We start from the raw sequence: 19,540 nt of genomic DNA, 5'->3' as shown, positions 1-19,540 counted from the left end.
ATGATTCTCTAATAACAGGAACTAGGGATTCTAGTAGGAATGTCTGATTCTAAGTTTAGGGCAGGCTATACAAAAGATGATTTTACACCCACTTACAATACCAAAAGGTAAGAAAGCCCCCAAACACAAACACTCACACTCATCTACAGTGATAGGGAGGTATGTCAAAGGAGTATAGGAACTAACCGAATGAGTGGCCAATGTTCAGCTAAAACTGAAAAAATCTGAGAAATCAAAATAATATATTGCAAACTATAAAATAAATATTTATGAATTAATGAGAATATGATTTGTGTAATATGATAATTAGACTGGATGTCCTTATGGACCACCTTCCAGATGAAGCTGGGACTGCAAGGGAAGCCTGGGTCCTGGGTGCCTGCTGGATTCCAGAAGGAAGCCTGGGTCCTGGGTGCCTGCTGGATTCCAGAAGGAAGCCTGGGTCCTGGGTGCCAGAGGGAAGCTGGTGCTGGTGGCCAGAGGAAAGAATGCCTACTCTTGCATGAATTTCATGCATTGGGCCTCTAGTTAATTAGTAAATGTAGAAGAAATGACAAGTCTCATATACGGAAGTATTCAAAATAATATTTATGAACTATAGGCCCTTGCATGAATTTGTGCATGGGTAGGGTACCTCGGCCTGGCTGGCGATTGAGGCCTGTCAAGCGGCTGGCCAACCTGGGGGAGGGACTGCAGGAGGTTGTCTGTGGGAGTGCACTGACCACCAGAGGGCAGTGCCAGTGTTGAGGGTCTGACCCCTGGTTGTCAGTGTGTGTCATAGTGACTAGTCAGCCAGTCATTCTGGTTGTTCTGGTCATTCAGACTTAATGGTTGCTTAGACTTTTGCATATATAAAAACTTTACCTCAAGATGCAGGAGTATAATTGCCCACTCCCTGGAAAAGATGATATCCAAGGTGAATAATGGGTAAAGGTAGGGAAGGAGTAATGTAGAAGGTAGTAACTTTACAGTGTAGAAATTTCAGTAGGTGATTATGTCAGTAACAAAATATAAATCCCTTGTTTTATTGAATTATTTTTTCCACCAACCTGTAATATTGATTATGGTGTCAACATGTTAGCATATCCAGTCACAGGATAAACCAAGACATTAGAACTGAGAATAAGTGTCTAAAAATAACCTAGAAATAGACCATATCACATGGCTCTGTCTTGCTAGATACATTGCCACATTTTAGGGAAAATATAACATAATTTATGGATTTAGAAATAAGTAATCAAAAATTAATAATGTAGTGTTACTTAAATTTATAACATTTTATAAAATTAATTCTGGAACAGATGAAAGAATCTGCATATATAACTTGTTTCTCAATATTATGTACATTTACTTAATCATTCTAAAGTTATTAAAGTTCAGTAGTTAGTAGATTGCATGGATCTATAGAAATTTAAAACATAATTTTTATTTGATTTGATTATGATTTTATAGAACAGAAATAGTGCTTTAAAGTGATTTTCATTTTGAAATGTTATTTCCTGCCTTTATATAAAAAAATGAAGATTTATATATATGACAATTGCATAATTTAAAGATAATTTTGTTGATGAAAACTCGATTCATCTTTTAGAAAAAATAAAAAAGTAAAAAAGATTTTCTTTAAAAATCAAGAGATTAAGGATTTTAATAAGCCTCCTGGGATACTTGTCTTTTCTACCTTTGATAAATACATGATTATGAGAACAAGTTATATGAGTAGTAATAATTTCCCAGTAATGTGATCATTAAAAGACCTCTCAACTGCAATATATCAGTATTAATTGGGGATAGATGATCATTTTAGTGACATGCTCAAGTCATTATCCATATTTCAATACTTCATTAATTCCTGAGTATTTTTAATGAAGTGATTATATTTTAACAATTTTCAGTGCAATAATCTTCACCGGGTTATTTTAAAAATAGGAAGAAGTAAAACAAATAGAATTAAGCATTGTTAATTAAAACTGTTAAAAAAGATATTTGGGAAAGGTGAATCAAATATTAACTAATAATTTTTGGATGTTGAAATGCTTTAGCATCTATTATAATTATGTTGTTTATTACCCGTTTTGTTATATAAACAAAATTAACCATTGGTTTGTGCTCATAAATCATTGCTCCAAATTGCCTTAACAATACCAAATAATGTACACACAAAAAATCCAGTATTTCCTTAAAAAATATTACTTTATGCTTATATACTTTATTTAATACTTTTGTGTCTATTTCTCCATCTATTAAATGCAAGCTACTATGTCTTTGGAAGGGATTCCAAAGAAAATTAAGTTTGCCTCACATCTTTTTTCTTACTATAATGTATTGTATATTTCTTAATCTTGAATATATCATATCATGTCCTGTTAGTAAGCTTACCAATATGTCAAAAGATTTTTTACAGAATTAGTTCCTAAGTTTCAGCTTGTCTTCTTTTTCCTAATAAATAATGCATATTACATAATTTTAGTATAAATCCAAATTTTGACACAATATATTACATTCCTTTCCTCTGATAAAATCAATACTTTTATCCTGTATATTTCTAAGTCCATATTCTATTGACCTTTCCATTCTATTCTCTTCCTTCTTATCTGACTACTTTTTGCTTTCTAGTTTGATATATTTTTACTTCTCATTTGAAATTCTACAATATCAAAATTCTACAAGATTTTTTTAGTTCTTTTATCTTCTAATTTATCATCCTGCTAGTAGTAACCTTATTTTATATTCATTAATTTATGAATCTTAGACTAATGTGTCCCCTGTTTTGAGATTCTGTTTTAAAATTACAATTCTGTTATTGCATTTAATCTTTACAAAAACTTATTTAAATAAGCAGACACAGGAAGGTTATGTAACTTGCTCAAATTCACACAGGAGAGTGATGGAGGCAGGGTTTTAATCAAAACAATATTTACTGTCTTTCATGAACGTTTTCTGCATCCTAACTTTAACAAACATGTGATTTTTCAAGAAAAAAAAATTTTTTTTCCACTCAGTGACCCATTTTTTTAAACTGGAAAATTGTTATTCTCTTCCTTTATAATCCAGATTTATTACATTTGATCTCTTCTTATTCACACCTAATTTTCACGTTTAACCTATCTATGGCAGTACTTTTGGACCTTGTCATTCTTTATTTTAGCAATTACAACAGCATCCCATCCTTGTCATCAATCTCATTTTTATCTTCTTTCCATTAGTAGACCATCACAATACTTGCATTGTCTTCCCAAAGATAAATATTGGTCATGTTACTAGGTTGTCTAACTGATATTCAAAGTATGTTGTTTGTTTGATAGCATTTTAAATATTTTTATGTCTTACACTAGCATCATGACAAATGGGAGGGCATGACCAAGTCAACTATATTAGTTCCAATATACTTTAAGAAACAAAACTATAAAAATTTACCTGTGGAACAATGAGCAAAATCTTACATGGTAATTAGGTCCTTATTGCTGAAGGGCCAAACCGCCAGGCTAATGGTGTTCTGGCTTCCTTTACATGACAGACTCTTCATTCTCTAGAGACTTCCTTGGTCACTTCTGTTGGTGGCCTTCTTAAAAAATGAAGGAGAGAGTGAAAAGTGCTTTACTGACTTATTTGTATTTTTAACTTGTGGGTATACTTGTATCTCTTGTTTATTAGTTTGTTATTACACCAAGAGCAACTAAAACAATTCTTTGAGTCTCTTTACTCCGTCTTATCTGCCATTGAAATTGGACCAGCTTACAAGGTAGTGAACTCATAGACTTTTTAAATCTTACCACAGCTTAACTTACTTCCACCAAGTACCTAACATGAACTAGGTAAAATTTTCTACACTCAGACTTACTTCCACCAAGTACCTAACATGAACTAGGTAAAATTTTCTACACTCAGGAGACATTATAAATATTTTTTTGTGATTTTAATGAAATATTCAATTCTTTGTCAAACTCTATCTCATCCTGCAAAACCTATCAAACATATTTTCTCATCAAGCTTACTTCCCTACATTCTCAAGAAGTCATTGATCTATATTCTTGTTTTTCTTTGGGTTTCTGATACTTTATTGTAATTTATTTGCCTCCAACTCTCATACCCTTCCTTGATAATTAGAAAGTTAAGAGCAAGAATTTTGCTCATTGATTAATGTTACATATGCTGTCCTTTTTTTCTGTTGCTGTTTTTATATCAGTTCTTTAACTGATATCACTTTGAAGAGTTTCTGTTATTTCCTCCTCTAGATGCCTCTTGTTTTTGACATGATGGTTACTTACAGTGTTTTTGTCTTATTTTCTTCTGATCACTATCCCCTCCCTCACTATTAAACTACAAAATACTGTAAAGATAAATATATTATCTCACTAATTTGTATTCCCTTTGAAGCTTTTAGATCATTGTTAGGTATTTAAGAGACTCAGAATAATTATCTCTAAAATAATGCTCCTAAAACCAGGCAAAATATGATCGTTGATCATCATATTTGAGGCTCTGTTGGCCTTTATTATAAACCATTCTACCACCAAAAATAATTTTAATTCTTTTCCTGATGAGTTGTGAATTTCAAACTTTACTTTTACATACAATTTAATCTGTGCTAAGACTTGGAAACAGCCTAAGTGCCCGTCAGCAGATGAGTGGATTAAGAAAACAACAATAGTGGTACATCTACACAATGGAATACTACGCTGTGGTAAAAAAAAAAGGACTTCTTACCATTTGCAACAGCATGGATGGAATTGGAGAGCATTATGCTAAGTGAAATAATTCACTCAGGGAAAGATAAATATCACATGATCTCACTCATTTGTGGAATATAATGAACAACATAAACTGATGAACAAAAACAGATCCAAAGACAGGGAAGCATCGATCAGACTGTCAAACCTCAGAGAGAAGGTAGTGGAAGGTGGGGGTAAGGGGAAGAGATCAACCAAAGAACTTGTATTCATGTATATAAGCCTAACCAATGGACACAGACACCAGGGGGTTGACGGCATGAGTGGGGTTTGGGGCGAGACAGTGGGGCAATAAGGGCACATATGTAATACCTTAATCAATAAAGAGAGGAATTTTTTTAAGAAGTTAAAAAATAATAATAATCTGTGATTAATCAAATATAAATATAAAACTGACCATTAGAGTTTGTCATTAATTAAAAAATAACAAGGGTTACCACATTGAACTAAAATAATTCCTACTTAAAAACAACAACAAAAAAGAAGAAAACATTTAATTGATTTATCTTACCTTTATAAAGGTAAATTTTTATTAAGTATCATTTTTCTTTAAATAGTACTTATGAGGTAACGTCCTAGACTCTAACGGTGCTGAAATTAAGACAAGGCACCAGAAATGTGCTAGTCATTGTCATCGATAATATTTTTAATTTTTTAGGAACAGTAGTAGATTTTTTTTTTAGTAATAGGTTTTTATTGTTTCATTTCTACTTCCATCAGATTATTCTGATTAATATTTCTCTCTCATCATTGATGTTTCTATCTCTCCCTCTCTCTCCCTTACTCTCTAAAATCATAAAATTGTATTTAAGTAAAATAAAATGTATATTTTAGAAAAGGTTTTTATTTACAGGGAATTTGGCAAGATAGTATAGAAATTTCTATATACCTCATACCCAGTTTCCCCTGTTATTGACAACTTATGTAATTATGGCACATTTTTTATAATTATAAACCAATATTAATGTAGTATGATAATGGCATAAAGTCAATACTTTGTGCAGATTGCCTCAGGTTTTACCTTATGTCCTTCCTCTGTTTCAGGATCTCATCCAGTTTATCACATTACGTTTAGTTATTAAGTTTCCTTAGGCTTCTCTTTATTGTAACAGTTCCTCTAACTTTCTTTGTTTTGATGATATTGACAAGTTTGTGGAGTGCTGCTAAGTTTTTTTCTTCCTCAGTTAGGATTTTTCTATCATTTTAAAAATATTAGACTTTGGTTATGGGTTTTGAGGAGGAAGATCACAGAGATAAAGTACCACTCTCATCACAGTCTGTCAATGGTACATACTACCAATATAGCATATCACTAATAAAGTTGATCTTGACCTGGCTGAATTCAAAAAGTATTTCTCAGGTTGCTCCACTGGAAAGTTAATGTACCCCTGCCTGTGCCACACATTTCACAGTGTATACTTGGAGAGGAAGTCACTATGTACAGTTCACATTTAAGGACTGAGGAGTTATGCTCTACTTCTTTGAGGGTGAAGCACTTATATGAATTTTTTGGAATTATTCTGCATTGGAGATTTGACTATTCAATACCATTTATGTATCCCATTATTTATTTTCCAGAGGCCCAGCCCATGGGTGCAGCCCCTAGGCCTGGCCAGCAATCAGAGCCATCTTCCCGGCTCCCACCACCCACCCCCAGTTCCCCATTTGCACCCAAGGTGGGCCCGTCCCAGGATATACTTTGAGCTGAGTTTATGTGGGAGGCTGTGATGGGGGAAGTGGAGGCCCCTTCGCAGAAAGTGCTTTTGTGTGGAATTTCTTTCAGGTAAGGGATAGGGTGTGGGTCCAATGGGAGAGAGTTCCAGGGGGCCAGTGGCACTATCAGGGTCTGCCCCCTCTCACATACTGGGAGCCCTCAGGGGACATCCTACTGATGGGAGCACACCTAAGCCATAGTCTGGCCTCCCTTTGCAGAAGGTGACCAGGCTGATCAGGGGAAGGCGTCAGCCCTATCACCCCACTGCTGCAGCCACTGACAGTCACTGCAGCCGCCAAGGCATTTTCATCAACATGGACTCCAGTCCCTTTACCATGAAAAAATGATAACTTTCTTTAAGCATTTTCAAAATGTGTCTTTCATAGGATATGACATTTCTTTCTTTCTTTCTTTTTTAATTCTCACCTGAGGATATGTTTCCACTGATTTTATCCCCTTCCTTCTGATCACAGGCTTGGTCCCTTCCCAAGCCTAAAACTTCCACCTGATAGTCAACTGGGTGTGATCTGGGTGCCAAAGAGGTTCCCAAGACCCAGGTATGTATGCAAATTAACCTTCATCTTTGTTGGATTAATTTGCATACTCACTCTGATTGGCTGTGGGCATAGTGAAGGTACGATCAATTTACATGTTTCTCTATTATTAGGTAAGATAGTCTTGAAAATAAATGTTATTGATTTATATTATGCTGCTAATAATATAGATGAAGAAATTTGGAGATATTTCTAAAAATATTTGGAGATAAAGCACACAATATTTGTTCCTGGAGTTGAAGGAAAGCAGGAGAGGGAGAGTTGCAGATAAGTCTTTGGCTCAAGGTAGTAAAATTTACTAAAAGAAAGTAAGTAAAGGTTTTGGGAAATAGTGAAATCAAGACTTTGATTTTTACCATCTATTTCATATATTTATTATATAATGCAGTTGGATATTTGAGTTTTAATTTCAGTAAAAGGAGTAGAGATATATATTTGGAAGTTGCAATAAAATGGATTATTGTGACCCATCATTCTTCACTATTTCAATTTCCATGTGACTTAATAGAATAGGTGAATTAACCTCAATTCAATGATTTTGGATTTGTTCAATATGCCTTACTATGACAAATGGAAAATTGAGAAGAGTAATATAAGTGGAATGTTTCCTGGTTGAAGTTGTCATCTTTCACTTCTGTAATCTTCAAAAGCCATCCGACAAAGGACAATAACCCTATTAGCATTAGTTCAAGAGGAATGAAGAGATAAATGGAGCAAGCCTATGCACTGCACAGATTGAAGACAAATTAAATTGATCTCAGGAGAACTAGAGCTAATGGCACATTCATGGAAGAAATAAAAGCTTGAGTTTTGGGGCTGGTTTTTCTGCAGAATCATTGCAGTATACACCTGGCATATACTGAAGCAATTGACTTATAAATAGTAGTTAAAGTCAAAGTATGGGATTAGGTCATTTAGGCAAAAAGGAAACAGAAGACGTGAGAATCCAGAACCAGTACTAGGGTACCAAAGCATTTTGAGGTTAGATTAATTGAAGGAGGAGCTTAAAAAAGTTGAGATTGGTTAGTATTATGTGTATATAGAAACTCAAGAAAGTAAGGAATGGAAAGTTAACTGCATTAAATGGTGTTAAAAGGTAAATTAAATTGATAATAAAGAAATATTTCTTATATTAGAAAACTGCATCACCAAAGAAGATAGCTGCTCACTTCTTCAGTTCCCTTAATAATATAGTTCTTCTGTCTTTGAGATAAATAATTCATCAAGTAACATTAAAATAGCTGTCTTTTTTTTAAGTTCTATAAATCTTATGAAGTGAAACACAGGCATAGGAATGTTAAAGCATGGGTAGTTTTCTTTTCTCCCAATTTATCACCATATTATTTTAATTAGTGGTATTCAAAAAATTTATTGCAGAACAAATGTTGTTTATGTATGTAACTAACTTCATCTATATTATTAGAAGCATAATATAAATCAGTAACATTTATTTTCAAGACTATCTTACCTAATTTTAAGTAGTCAAAATTGTATTACACTTATGGAATCATATTTTTCTCGGTGTCTCCATGAGTGTTTTACTAAAGAGTAAAAATGTACTTAACTCGATAGTGTTGTCTTCAATGTATAACTATATCTAGCTGATAAGTTTCTTTTTCTTCACAGAAGATAAATTACATATCTATCTCACAATGTAAACTCATCTGAAGATAATATACTTTAAAAAAGTGTGCTTTAGCTCTAAAATGTATTTCAATAAAATTACCACTATGGATTTATACATTAAGCAGTATTTTATTTCCACATTTTCAGTCATATACACAATTTCAATTATAATCAATTTACTTTAAAATCCAAAAGTATTTAATTTTAGTATTTGGCTTATTAAGTCTTAATTAATATATTCCTTTATGTATATTCTTTGTTCTTTCCTAACATTTTTTTCTCTGTCCTTATTCATCTTCTCTCTCCCCCTCCTCCCCTCTCTCCTTCTTTATCTCTTTGTCTCTTTTTCTCTCTTCCTCCACCTGCCCTTTTTAAACCTTCTCTCCCCCCCCCACTTTACACACACTCTAGAAACTTCTATACATGTTTTTCACAAAATAAAAATAAAAAGGTGATGTATAGATTCTTGTGAAGTGTCACTGAATATTTTTAAAGGATAACATGAAGTTTAACCACAAACTATTTATTACTGATAAGAAATAGTTATTCTTAAAAAAAAAAAAAAAAAAAAAAAAAAAAAAAGCTATGAAAAATTGTTCCTGAAAAGGTAATGAAGTACTCTGTTTTCTTACTATACTATCTTGAAATAGATTAAAAATAAATCACTCCAGCAAGCTTCCTTGATTTTATCATGTATGAAAGTAATTTTCTTTTAAACCTTATTGTACCTTGGGGTAGTGAAGGGGATTTATGAAGTATTTTGTGCTGTATAGGAAAGTGCGATTTTTGAAAATTCTGCTAGACATATTCTGTTATTTAATTATGCTTAAATTTGAAAAGATTTTCAGAAAGTTCTCAGCTCAGAGTCATATTGTAGAGTTAGTCTTTTCCATTGTTAATGTAAGGTAGAGGAAATAAAGGAAATTATACAATTTGGTAAGCTTGTTTTTCTCTATTAATTTTGAATTGACATATCTAATTCTTAAGTACATTACTAATATTTTAGTGTTTAGAAGGTAAAATAATGAGAAGCATTTCGATTGTTAGCACTAAGATTTTTTTTATTTTATTGATCATAAGGAATTACATACCTTTTCCTTCTCCAAGTGTTTTACCAGTTATTTTAAACTCATCCATCTATTCTCATAATCACCCTTTTATTGTTATTTTGTTAAACTGGATTGGGCATAGCTGTTTTCTCAGAATTCTGGTCTACATCTAATCTTAATCCAATTTTTATGAAAAAAGAGTGTGATTCAGAGAGAGTATATGTAAATTGCATACTCAAAGTTGACCATTCATTTGTGTGCTCTGGCACACATATTGTTACTGGATTCTGAAGCTTGGTTGTGATTTATCACACTCTGTTTTTTTATTTAATGTTTTCTTAACTCTTTTCCTGCTGGTAAATTTATTTGTTCATTGAAATCAATACCAGCTATAGTTTAAGCCTTATTCCCAGCCTAAGCAATCAATTTGGATTTAACTCACTGGGAAAAATGCATGTGCAGAACTGTGATTTTCTGAGTCAACATTAAATTAGCTTTGGTGCAGGTCCTGTCCTGACTGTGAGAACCAAGTTCCAGACTTGAGGAGATCTGGGTACCTAAATCCTGAGATTTAATCTCAGGGCTGCATACCAAGTTTCTCTAAAATGAATGATTCATGTACATGAATTCCAATATTCTAGTAAGTCTCTCTTCTCTCTTAAAATATATATATTTTTTATTTTTCTATTACAGATAGCAAACAGTAATAAATTAGTGTACAACACAGTGGTCAGATAGTTACATAACTTATGAAGTGATCACTCTAAGTTTAGTACTCATCTGACACATACATAGTTATTACAATATTCTTGACTATATACCCTTTGCAGATCTTTACATTCTCATGATTATTCTGTAACTAGAGGCTCAATGTATGAACTTTTTGCATGAGGGGGCATCCTCTCAGCCCAGCCTACACCCTCTCCAATCTGGGACTCCTTGGGAGATGTCCAACTGCTGGTTTAGATCCGATCCCAGGGATCGGGCCTACATGGGCAGTCAGATATCCCTCTCACAAACCTGGACCACTGGCTCCTAACTGCTAACCTTCCTGTCTGCCTAGTCACCACTAATGGTCCCCATTGCCAGCCTGATCACCTCTAACTGCCTCTGTTGCGGGCCTGGTCAACCCCAACTGCCCCCCCACCCCACCCGCCAACCTAGTCACCTCATGCAGCCTGCTGTTCAGTAGTTTGGTCATCCCTCACTAACCCCCCTGCTGGCCTTGCCACCCCAGGCAGCCTACTGGTTATTACTGTTACTGTGATGGTGTCCTAGACAATTTGCATATTCCTCTATTATAGTATAGATTGCCAATTTGTACTTCTTAATTCCTTCACCTTTTTCACTCATCCTCCTCTACCTCCTCCATCTGGCAACCCTCTGTTTGTTCTCTGCATCTATGAGTCTGTTTAATAATATATTTGTCTTTCTCTGATTTATTTCACTTAGCATATTATATTCTATATATATATTAATTAAAATTATATCAATTAATATTCTTTTACATTAATTAAATTATATTATATTAATCATATGTTAGGTGAAAGAAGAGAAAGAGAAAGATAAATACCTCCTCTCTTTTCCTAATTCATTTGGTCATCCCTCACTAATGCCCCTGCTGGTCTGGTTGCCCCACGTAGCCAGCTCTTCAGTCGTCCATCTGTTTTGTTTTTTTTGGTCATGACAGCCCCTAGCTTTTTACATATTAGGATTATTTTCCAACAACACATCTACCACTAATGTAAAGAGAAATTTAAAAATGGCACAAAAATAAGTTACGTGATATTTATGTAAGCTTGTATTCTTAATATACCCTTTCTGTGGAACTTGAAAAAGCAATTAAAAAGATGAAAGATATAAACTAAGTATATTTTCCCCCCACACTTTAGTATGAGGTTGAGGTTCAATTTTATAACACAAACAACAACAACAACAAAAACCCCCACAAAATCACAGTCTCCTTAAACAATTTGCTGCATTTTTGACAGATAAATTAAATCAATTCTAACCAGCAAATACATACTATAGTAGCCAAAATTTGTCTTATATAGAGTTCATGCCTTGAATCAAAAGAGAAGGCATAGAAAATGTAAAAGAGTTGGAAGAAAGGATGGTAGAGAAACAGAGAGACAAGTAATGGGAAGAAGACAATAGGTGAAGTTAGTTCTGGCATTAAAATAAATTCATTGAAAATATTGATTCAATCCAGTTGTTTGGATTCTGGTTAAATTCCCAGCCCTAGATGAAGGTTGACATCATTAATGATTCAAGTGTTTCCTCATCACAGGTTGTTAATACATTATCTGACTAGAAATATATGAATTCAACAAGAACCTACTTTTTCAAAGTAGTAAAGTAGAATTTGCAATCCTGAGTCTTTAGAGGCTTACAGTCTGGTTGCAGACAAAGAAAAAACTAGCAAAACATATATAATCTCTATGCCATAACTAATCAAAGTATATAATCACGTACAATTTCTGAGGTTCAGACCAAAGTGGTTATAAAACTTAGATACTAGCAGGATCCCCATAGTCAGGGATGTGTAATAGGCTCAGTAATGCCCCCCAAAGATATTCATATTTTAAATCCTGGAACCTGTGAGTATTATTTTATACTAGAGGCCAAGTGTACAACATTCATGCACTGGACTGGAGGGGGGGTTGTCCCTCAGCCCAGCTTGCATCCTCTCCAATCAGGGACCTCCTTGGAAGATGTCCAGTTTCTGGTTTAGACCTGATCTCTGACTGCCAGTTTTAAACTGGCAGTTGGACATCCCTCTCACAATCTGCGACTGCTGGCTCCTATCCACTCACATGCCTGCCAGCCTGCTCACCCACTAACCGCTCCCCTGCCAGCCTGATTGACACTTAACTTCTCACCTGCTGGGCCAATTGCCCCCAACTGCCATCCCCTGCAGGCCTGGTCCCCACAACTGCCCTTCCCTGCTGGCCATCTTATGAAAACATGGGGGCAACCATCTTGTGTTGATATGGGTAAGGGCATCTTGTGGAAGCCATCTGTGATGACATGGGGGTGGCCTTCTTGTGAGGGCGTGAGGCTCAATTTGCATATTACCTCTTTATTATATAGGATGGTAAAAGCAACTTTGTAGATACGACTAAATTAAGGATGTTGGAATGGGCAGATTATTCTGGATTGGCTCTAAATGAAATCACAAGTGCACTTTTAAAAGAAAGGTAGAGAGAGATTTGATCACATACATAGAAGCAGCGGTTGGGGAGTGGGAGGCACTGTGATGATAATCTTTGAAGGCAGAAATGAGAACAATGTCCAGAAACTCAAAACACACAGATACACACAAAAAACAAACAAACAAACAAACAAAAAACAAACAAAACACACACACACACACACACACACACACACACACACACACACAAGAAAACTAATCCTCCATAAGAGTCTCCAGAGATAGTGCAGCCCTGCCAACATCTTGATTTTGACCCAGTAACTGATTTTGGACTTCTGTTCTCAAAAACCTGAAGACAATATGTGTTGTTTTAAGCTATCAAGTATGTAGTTATTTATTACAGCAGCCACATTAAACAAATAGTGTACTATTAAATTAATTTGCCTTGTATTTGTTAAGTACTAAATGCTAATACTTCTAGCAGTACGCCATCATTATAGAGATAAAGGAATTATCTGCAAACATGAAGTGTGTATGTTTTGTGGAGTGTATAGGCTGTCATTAAGTAATCCCATAAATGAAGAAGAAAAGGTCACAAACTGTTATGTATTATACAAAAAGTGTGGGCAGAATTTTATAAGATAGAATGACTTTAAGACAGTGAAGAACAGGTTACACACTGGAAGCAAATATTTTCATATCATATGCTCAACAAAGTACCAACTTAGAACACATAAGGATCTTCCTCAGGACATAAAACAGAAGCCTAATTAAAATATATATATAGGTATATTGTATATACAAAACATGTAAACAGACTTTTTTAAAGAAAATGTACAATGGTAAATAAGCACCTGGAGAGGTGTTCAATATTATCAATATGTTTAAGGCCATGCAAATTGTAACCTCAGTGAGCTACACATCAGAGTAGCTAAATAAAAGCATACTGTTTATTTTATTTTATTTAAAGTGACACCAAAAAACAAGTAAGAACGTGAAACAACTTAAATTCTCATACATTACTGGTTGGAATGAAAATGATACAGCTACTCTTAACAACTATTTAGCAGTTTATTATAAATTTAAATGCTGTATATAGTTATTATATGATCCAACTACCCCATATTTGAATATTTATGCTTGAGTCATGAAAACTTTTTTTACTTTTTTATTAATTCTCACCTAAGGATGTTTTTCCATTATGTTTTTAAGGGATTGTAAGGGAATGACCGAAACACAGAGAGAGAACCTTTGATGTGGGAGAGACACACTGATTGTTTGCCTCCTGCATGTACCCCACCAGGTTAGGGACAGAGCCTGCAACTGAGGTACATGCCCTTGATAGGAATCGAAACCAGGACCCTTCTGTCCATAGGCAAACCAGCTGGGGCCTAGAGTCATGACAATTTTTGTTTTCACAGAAACACATGTAAGCAAATGTTTACAGTTTTTCTATTCAATTTTGCAAAAAATCTCTACCTAACTTAAATAGTTTTAAAAAGATAAACAATATACAAACAGAGGTATTTCCATGTAAAAGAATAATATTCATCAAAAAAGGGAAGGTTTTTATATAAATAAGAACTTAAAAGAATCTTAGGGGCATTATGTTTAGTGAAAGATACAAGTCTCAAAATGTTACATACCATTTGATTCCGTTTATATAAAACTTGTAGAGATCAAACTATAGTGATGAAGAAGAGTTCCTTGAACGCTCATGGATTGGAGTCAGTGAAGAGTATAACTATAAAGAAATAGTCTTAAGTTCACCTACTTTTGGCCTTTTGTTTCAAAAAAAGCAAAGTTCTTTACCAATCGTGTGATAACAAGATCTCTAACCATGCCACTTTAAGTGTGTCATTAGCAGTCATTGTTTTACTCTAATGCAATTGAAAATATGTTAATTATGTCTTTGGAAAGGTTCATGAAAAGAACTCTGACTTATTCTAAATTATAGGTTTCTAAACAAGTCATCAAAATATTGCTAATTTTAAAATATTTTTGTTTTCCAAATATAAGGATATTTTCCCCCTAAAGCAATTTAGTAAACTATACCCTCATAAGCAATATTGAAGCATTTACATTTTTTCTTTCTACCTAATTCCTCCAGAATTTGATAACTCTTAGTAAGTGAATATTATTTTCATGGGAATACATTTTTGTGCATGAATTCCATCAGACAAGCTTTCAATTGCAGTTTTATTACCCAAGTCTTTGACTGGAATGTCATGTCTAAGAAAGCCTTCTTAAAACTGACCAAAACCAATCAAAAGCCACTTACAAAAAATGGCCTGGTATCTTGCTTGGTCAGTGGTTCATGGCAGTCTTTCCAGGTAAGGAACAAAGATTGCTTTCCTGAGAGATGGCAAGGAAAAATCCTCAAGACATTTTGGGAATCTCAAGAATTTGAGGAATCCACACACACAAACTAATAGGTATTACAGGCAAAGTCAGATGGCAATTGTGTGGTTTGGCTTCTGGGCCCTGGCATGTTGTCAAGCTCAGTCTGAAGATTCCTTGTGAGTAAAAAATTCCAGCAAACATATTTGAAAAAATCTTATATATAATCATTTACTATTTTTGTTGTGTTCATGCAAATGATCAGGCCAAATTAAAACTAAACTTAATAAAACAAATAAATTCGGTCTTAATTTGACTCATAGAAATGAGGGAAATTTTAGGGGGAAATGTGTTAAAATAAGACTCAATATGCTGAAACCGGTTTGGATCAATGGATAGAGCTTCTGCCTGCGGACTGAAAGGTCCCGGGTTCGATTCAGGTCAAGGGCATATACTTTGGTTGTGGGTGCATCCCCAGTAAGGGGTGTGCAAGAGGCAGCTGATAGATGATTCTCTCTCATCGATGTTTCTGACTCTCTATCCTTCTCTCTTCCTCTATGTAAAAAATCAATAAAATATATTTTTAAAAAATAAGACTCAATATATACAATGATAAATGTTAGATTCTAGTTGTTTTTCACCTTCGATGTCTTATTTTTAACCCAGGAAGCAAACTACAATAGATCCTGAATTGTGTAATATTCTTAAGCATTTGACTACTACCCTCCAAACTAATGTTTCATTCCTTTCTGTCATCCTTTGACTTGTAATTATTAAGAGCTGGGACTTTTTCCTTTTATCAGATCATTTGTCATAATTGTTGCCATTCTAGCTTTTGCCCCAATAATACTGAAATTTGAAACACAGTTTGTCTCCACCAGGTTACAAACTCTACTTGTATTCAGAAAATACAACCGCTGGACATCATCACAACCTCCTTTTATTCACAGGCCTCATCATCCCTCTGAAAGAGAGCAAAAATGTCCCCTTTCAGCAGGAAACAACTACAGAAGATACTGTATGCCCATTTTCTCTGAAGGAAATCAGAGCCAACATCCTTGAGGGGGAATGTTAGACAGTTAGACAGATATGAACTTAGCAAAGATGATGGACAGAAACCCAGCAGGGCAGAAAGCCCTGAATGCCTAGCAAAGAGCAAAACTGGGAAAACAAGACCTGGCCTCCAGGGTGACCATTTCTCCACTAGCCTATTGCTGCTTATGGGATTTCAAACCCTGTTTTTTCATGCTGCTAGTTCAGGTTAGACCCCCTGATTTTTTCTTCCCTAAAGATAACATCTAGGCCTTAGTTGTATTTCAGCTCCAGACCCAGAAAAGCAGCAAAACTAGACAAGTGATGCTGTGGCTGCCTTAGGAGCAGCTACATTGATTAATGACCCCTGCCTTGGCATTGACCATGAGCAGGGATTCCATGACCCTGAAAGAACACATCTGGAAAGTAGAGACCCTCCCTGAGATCTCCTCTTAGATTTCCACCAGCAAGAGGGAGATAAATGCACTCAGTATGAAGGACCCAGTAAGTGCTCTACCCCAGGGAAGCATGCCAGCACCATTTCCTTCCCCCTTTGTCCCTATAAGGGACCCCAAAAGACTTGCAACCAGGGGAGCAATGGATAACAGCAGCTCGTCCTGTGCCAACCCCCTAAATCTGTCTCCAAGGCCCCCTTTTCTCTGACTTCTCAGTGACCCCAAAGTAGCCCAGCCTAAGTTTTCGTGTTATTTCTTCTATGCTATTTTTTGTTTTACTGTCCTAAGTATATTTTTGCTGTGGCAAATATAATATTATTTACTTTGCTAAATACACACACTCTCTCTCTTTTTGAATCATATATGAGCATTTACTCAAATAATGCTGGAAGTATGGGAGAGCAGCAGATCCTTGAAAAATTTGCTCTGCACTAATCACCCCATAAGCCAGCTGCCAATATTGGGGAGGACAAAGATTATATGGAGAACTGGGTAAAAGGAAATACAGGCATTGGGAAGTAGGCAAAAAGAGTAAGAATAGGTACCCTTTGTCTCTTGATTGAAACCTTTCCTTCAAGAAGACAAGAGCTGAAGGCTCATCATCTCCCTGGTAACAAATTGAATGTACACCAAGAGTAGACTCTAATGTAAGCTATGGACTTTGGGTGATTATGAGGTATCAATGTAGGTTCATAAATTATAATAAATATGTCATTTTGGTGAAGGATATTAATAGTGGGAGAGACTGTGTGTGTTGGGGCAAGAAGTATATGGGAAATCTCTGAGTCTTCCTCCTAATTTTGTTGTAAACCTAAAACTGCCCCTCCATAAATGAAGTCTTAAAAATAAATCTTAAAAAAATATTTAAAAAATATTTTAATACTCTCTCTATATGAACAATTCTTATTCAGAGTTATTTTATCTCAATTGTCAAGATCATTTACTTGGCAAGAACTCTACACTGCCTTGTTCACTTATTTTGTCCTTCGACCTTCCCTCCCTTTCTCTTTCCTTTCATTTCTTTCTATTTTTGTGTGCTATTTTTGCATTTTTATTATATTTTTATTTCTTTCTTCCATGTTACTGTAAGCAAAGAACAAATACTTTGAAAGCAAGAAAGTATCTAAAACTTAATCCCAAAACTCAGGATTGTATCCTCAGCATAGTAGACGCTTGATGGATATTTGTCAGATTTTTGTTTGTTTGCTTCTAAACATTTTCAAAAAATGTATCATTATATAAATAAATAAAATATAAAGTCTTCTTTAAATAAATTTTCTGATATGTTAGAAAACACAAATGTTGTGTTTTTTTTTTACTATATTCTATATTTATCTCAGTGAAGCTTTCTTTACTTTAAAATATCTAGGAAAGTTATCACAATATTTAGAAGGGGGGGGGAAAGCGGTCCTAGGGAAAAAAATGTAGAACAGTAATAGATATATATTTATATTAGGGAATAGAATGTTAAGGGGATAATTGACACCTATTTTCAAGTAATAGATGTATATTATATTAGAAAACAGAAGGTTAAGAGGATAATTGACACCTATTTTCAATACTAGCTTGATTATAAGAATCATGATCATATCTTTCTAAATTTCTAAAGGTCACGACAAAAATAAAATTATAAGTTGCTAAATACTGTTAATTAGATATAAGAAAGGGGGGAAAAAAAAGATGTTCAACCATGATGTTAATTAATTGCTCAAGCAAGTTATCATAGAGGTTTTAGAATTCTAATCCTGAAAAATAATATATGTATATATTTAAATTATTTCTATGCACATATACATTGAGTGGCCTGATTATTATGACCACCTGAAATTTGTAGGCAAATTAGCCATACACTGCATTGTATGGGATATGGAAGCCAAAGGCCTGTTCGAACACCTGTGCTGTCTGCAGTTACCAAGATAAAATGGCTTCAATTCACACAGGAACACAAGGATTGGACAGTCGAGTATTGGAAAAAAGTCATGTGGTCTGATGAATCACATTTCCAGTTGCATCATGCAGATGGCAGAGTGAGAATTTCATGGATACAGAATGAAAGCATGCACTCCACATGTATGAATACAATCATTCAAGCTGGTGGGGGTGGTGTTATGGTTTGGGGCATGTTTTCCTGGCATGATTTGGGCCCTTTAATTCATGTGGAACAATGTCTGAATAGCACAACATACCTAAGAATCATTGTTGATCAAGTTCATCCTATCATGTTGATGGTGTATCCCAATGGAGATGGCTTCTTCCAACAAGACAACGCTCCATGCCATGGAGCTCATATTGTGCAGGAGTGGTTTCAAGAATATGAGGGGGACTTTACCTTGCTTACGTGGTCCCGGCAATCACCAGATCTCAATCCAATTGAGTATTTGTGGGATGAAGTTAAAAGAGTCATCAGGCAGCTTGTTCCACAACCATCAAATCTCACAGAACTGGAGAGTGCTATTCATCAGGGATGGTGTCAGATTCCTTAACTTTCAACATCTCATGAAGTCAATGCCAAAAAGAATTGCCACAGTATTAACAGCAAAAGGTGGCCCAATGAAGCACGGATAGGGTGGTCATAATCATCTGGCCCAACAGTGTATATTTCTGGATTATTTTTATCCTAAAGCAAAAGTCTAAAATATATTAACCCTCTGGAATTATAGTTTTTCTATCATAAAAAAGTACTTTAAATTACAGATCCTTTGTGAAATTAATAAAGTTGCTTAATTAAAAAACAAAACAAAACAAAAAAACGCAGTGTCTTGCCGACCCGGTTTGGCTCAGTGGATAGAGCGTCGGCATGTGGACTAAAAGGTCCCAGGTTCAATTCTGGTCAAAGGCATGTACCTTGGTTGTGGGCACATCTCCAGTAGGGAGTGTGCAGGAGACAGC

Source organism: Pipistrellus kuhlii, unplaced genomic scaffold, assembly GCF_014108245.1.
Source record: "Pipistrellus kuhlii isolate mPipKuh1 unplaced genomic scaffold, mPipKuh1.p scaffold_m20_p_2, whole genome shotgun sequence".
Taxonomy (NCBI): domain Eukaryota; kingdom Metazoa; phylum Chordata; class Mammalia; order Chiroptera; family Vespertilionidae; genus Pipistrellus; species Pipistrellus kuhlii.
Note: the sequence above shows the minus strand (reverse complement) of the source record.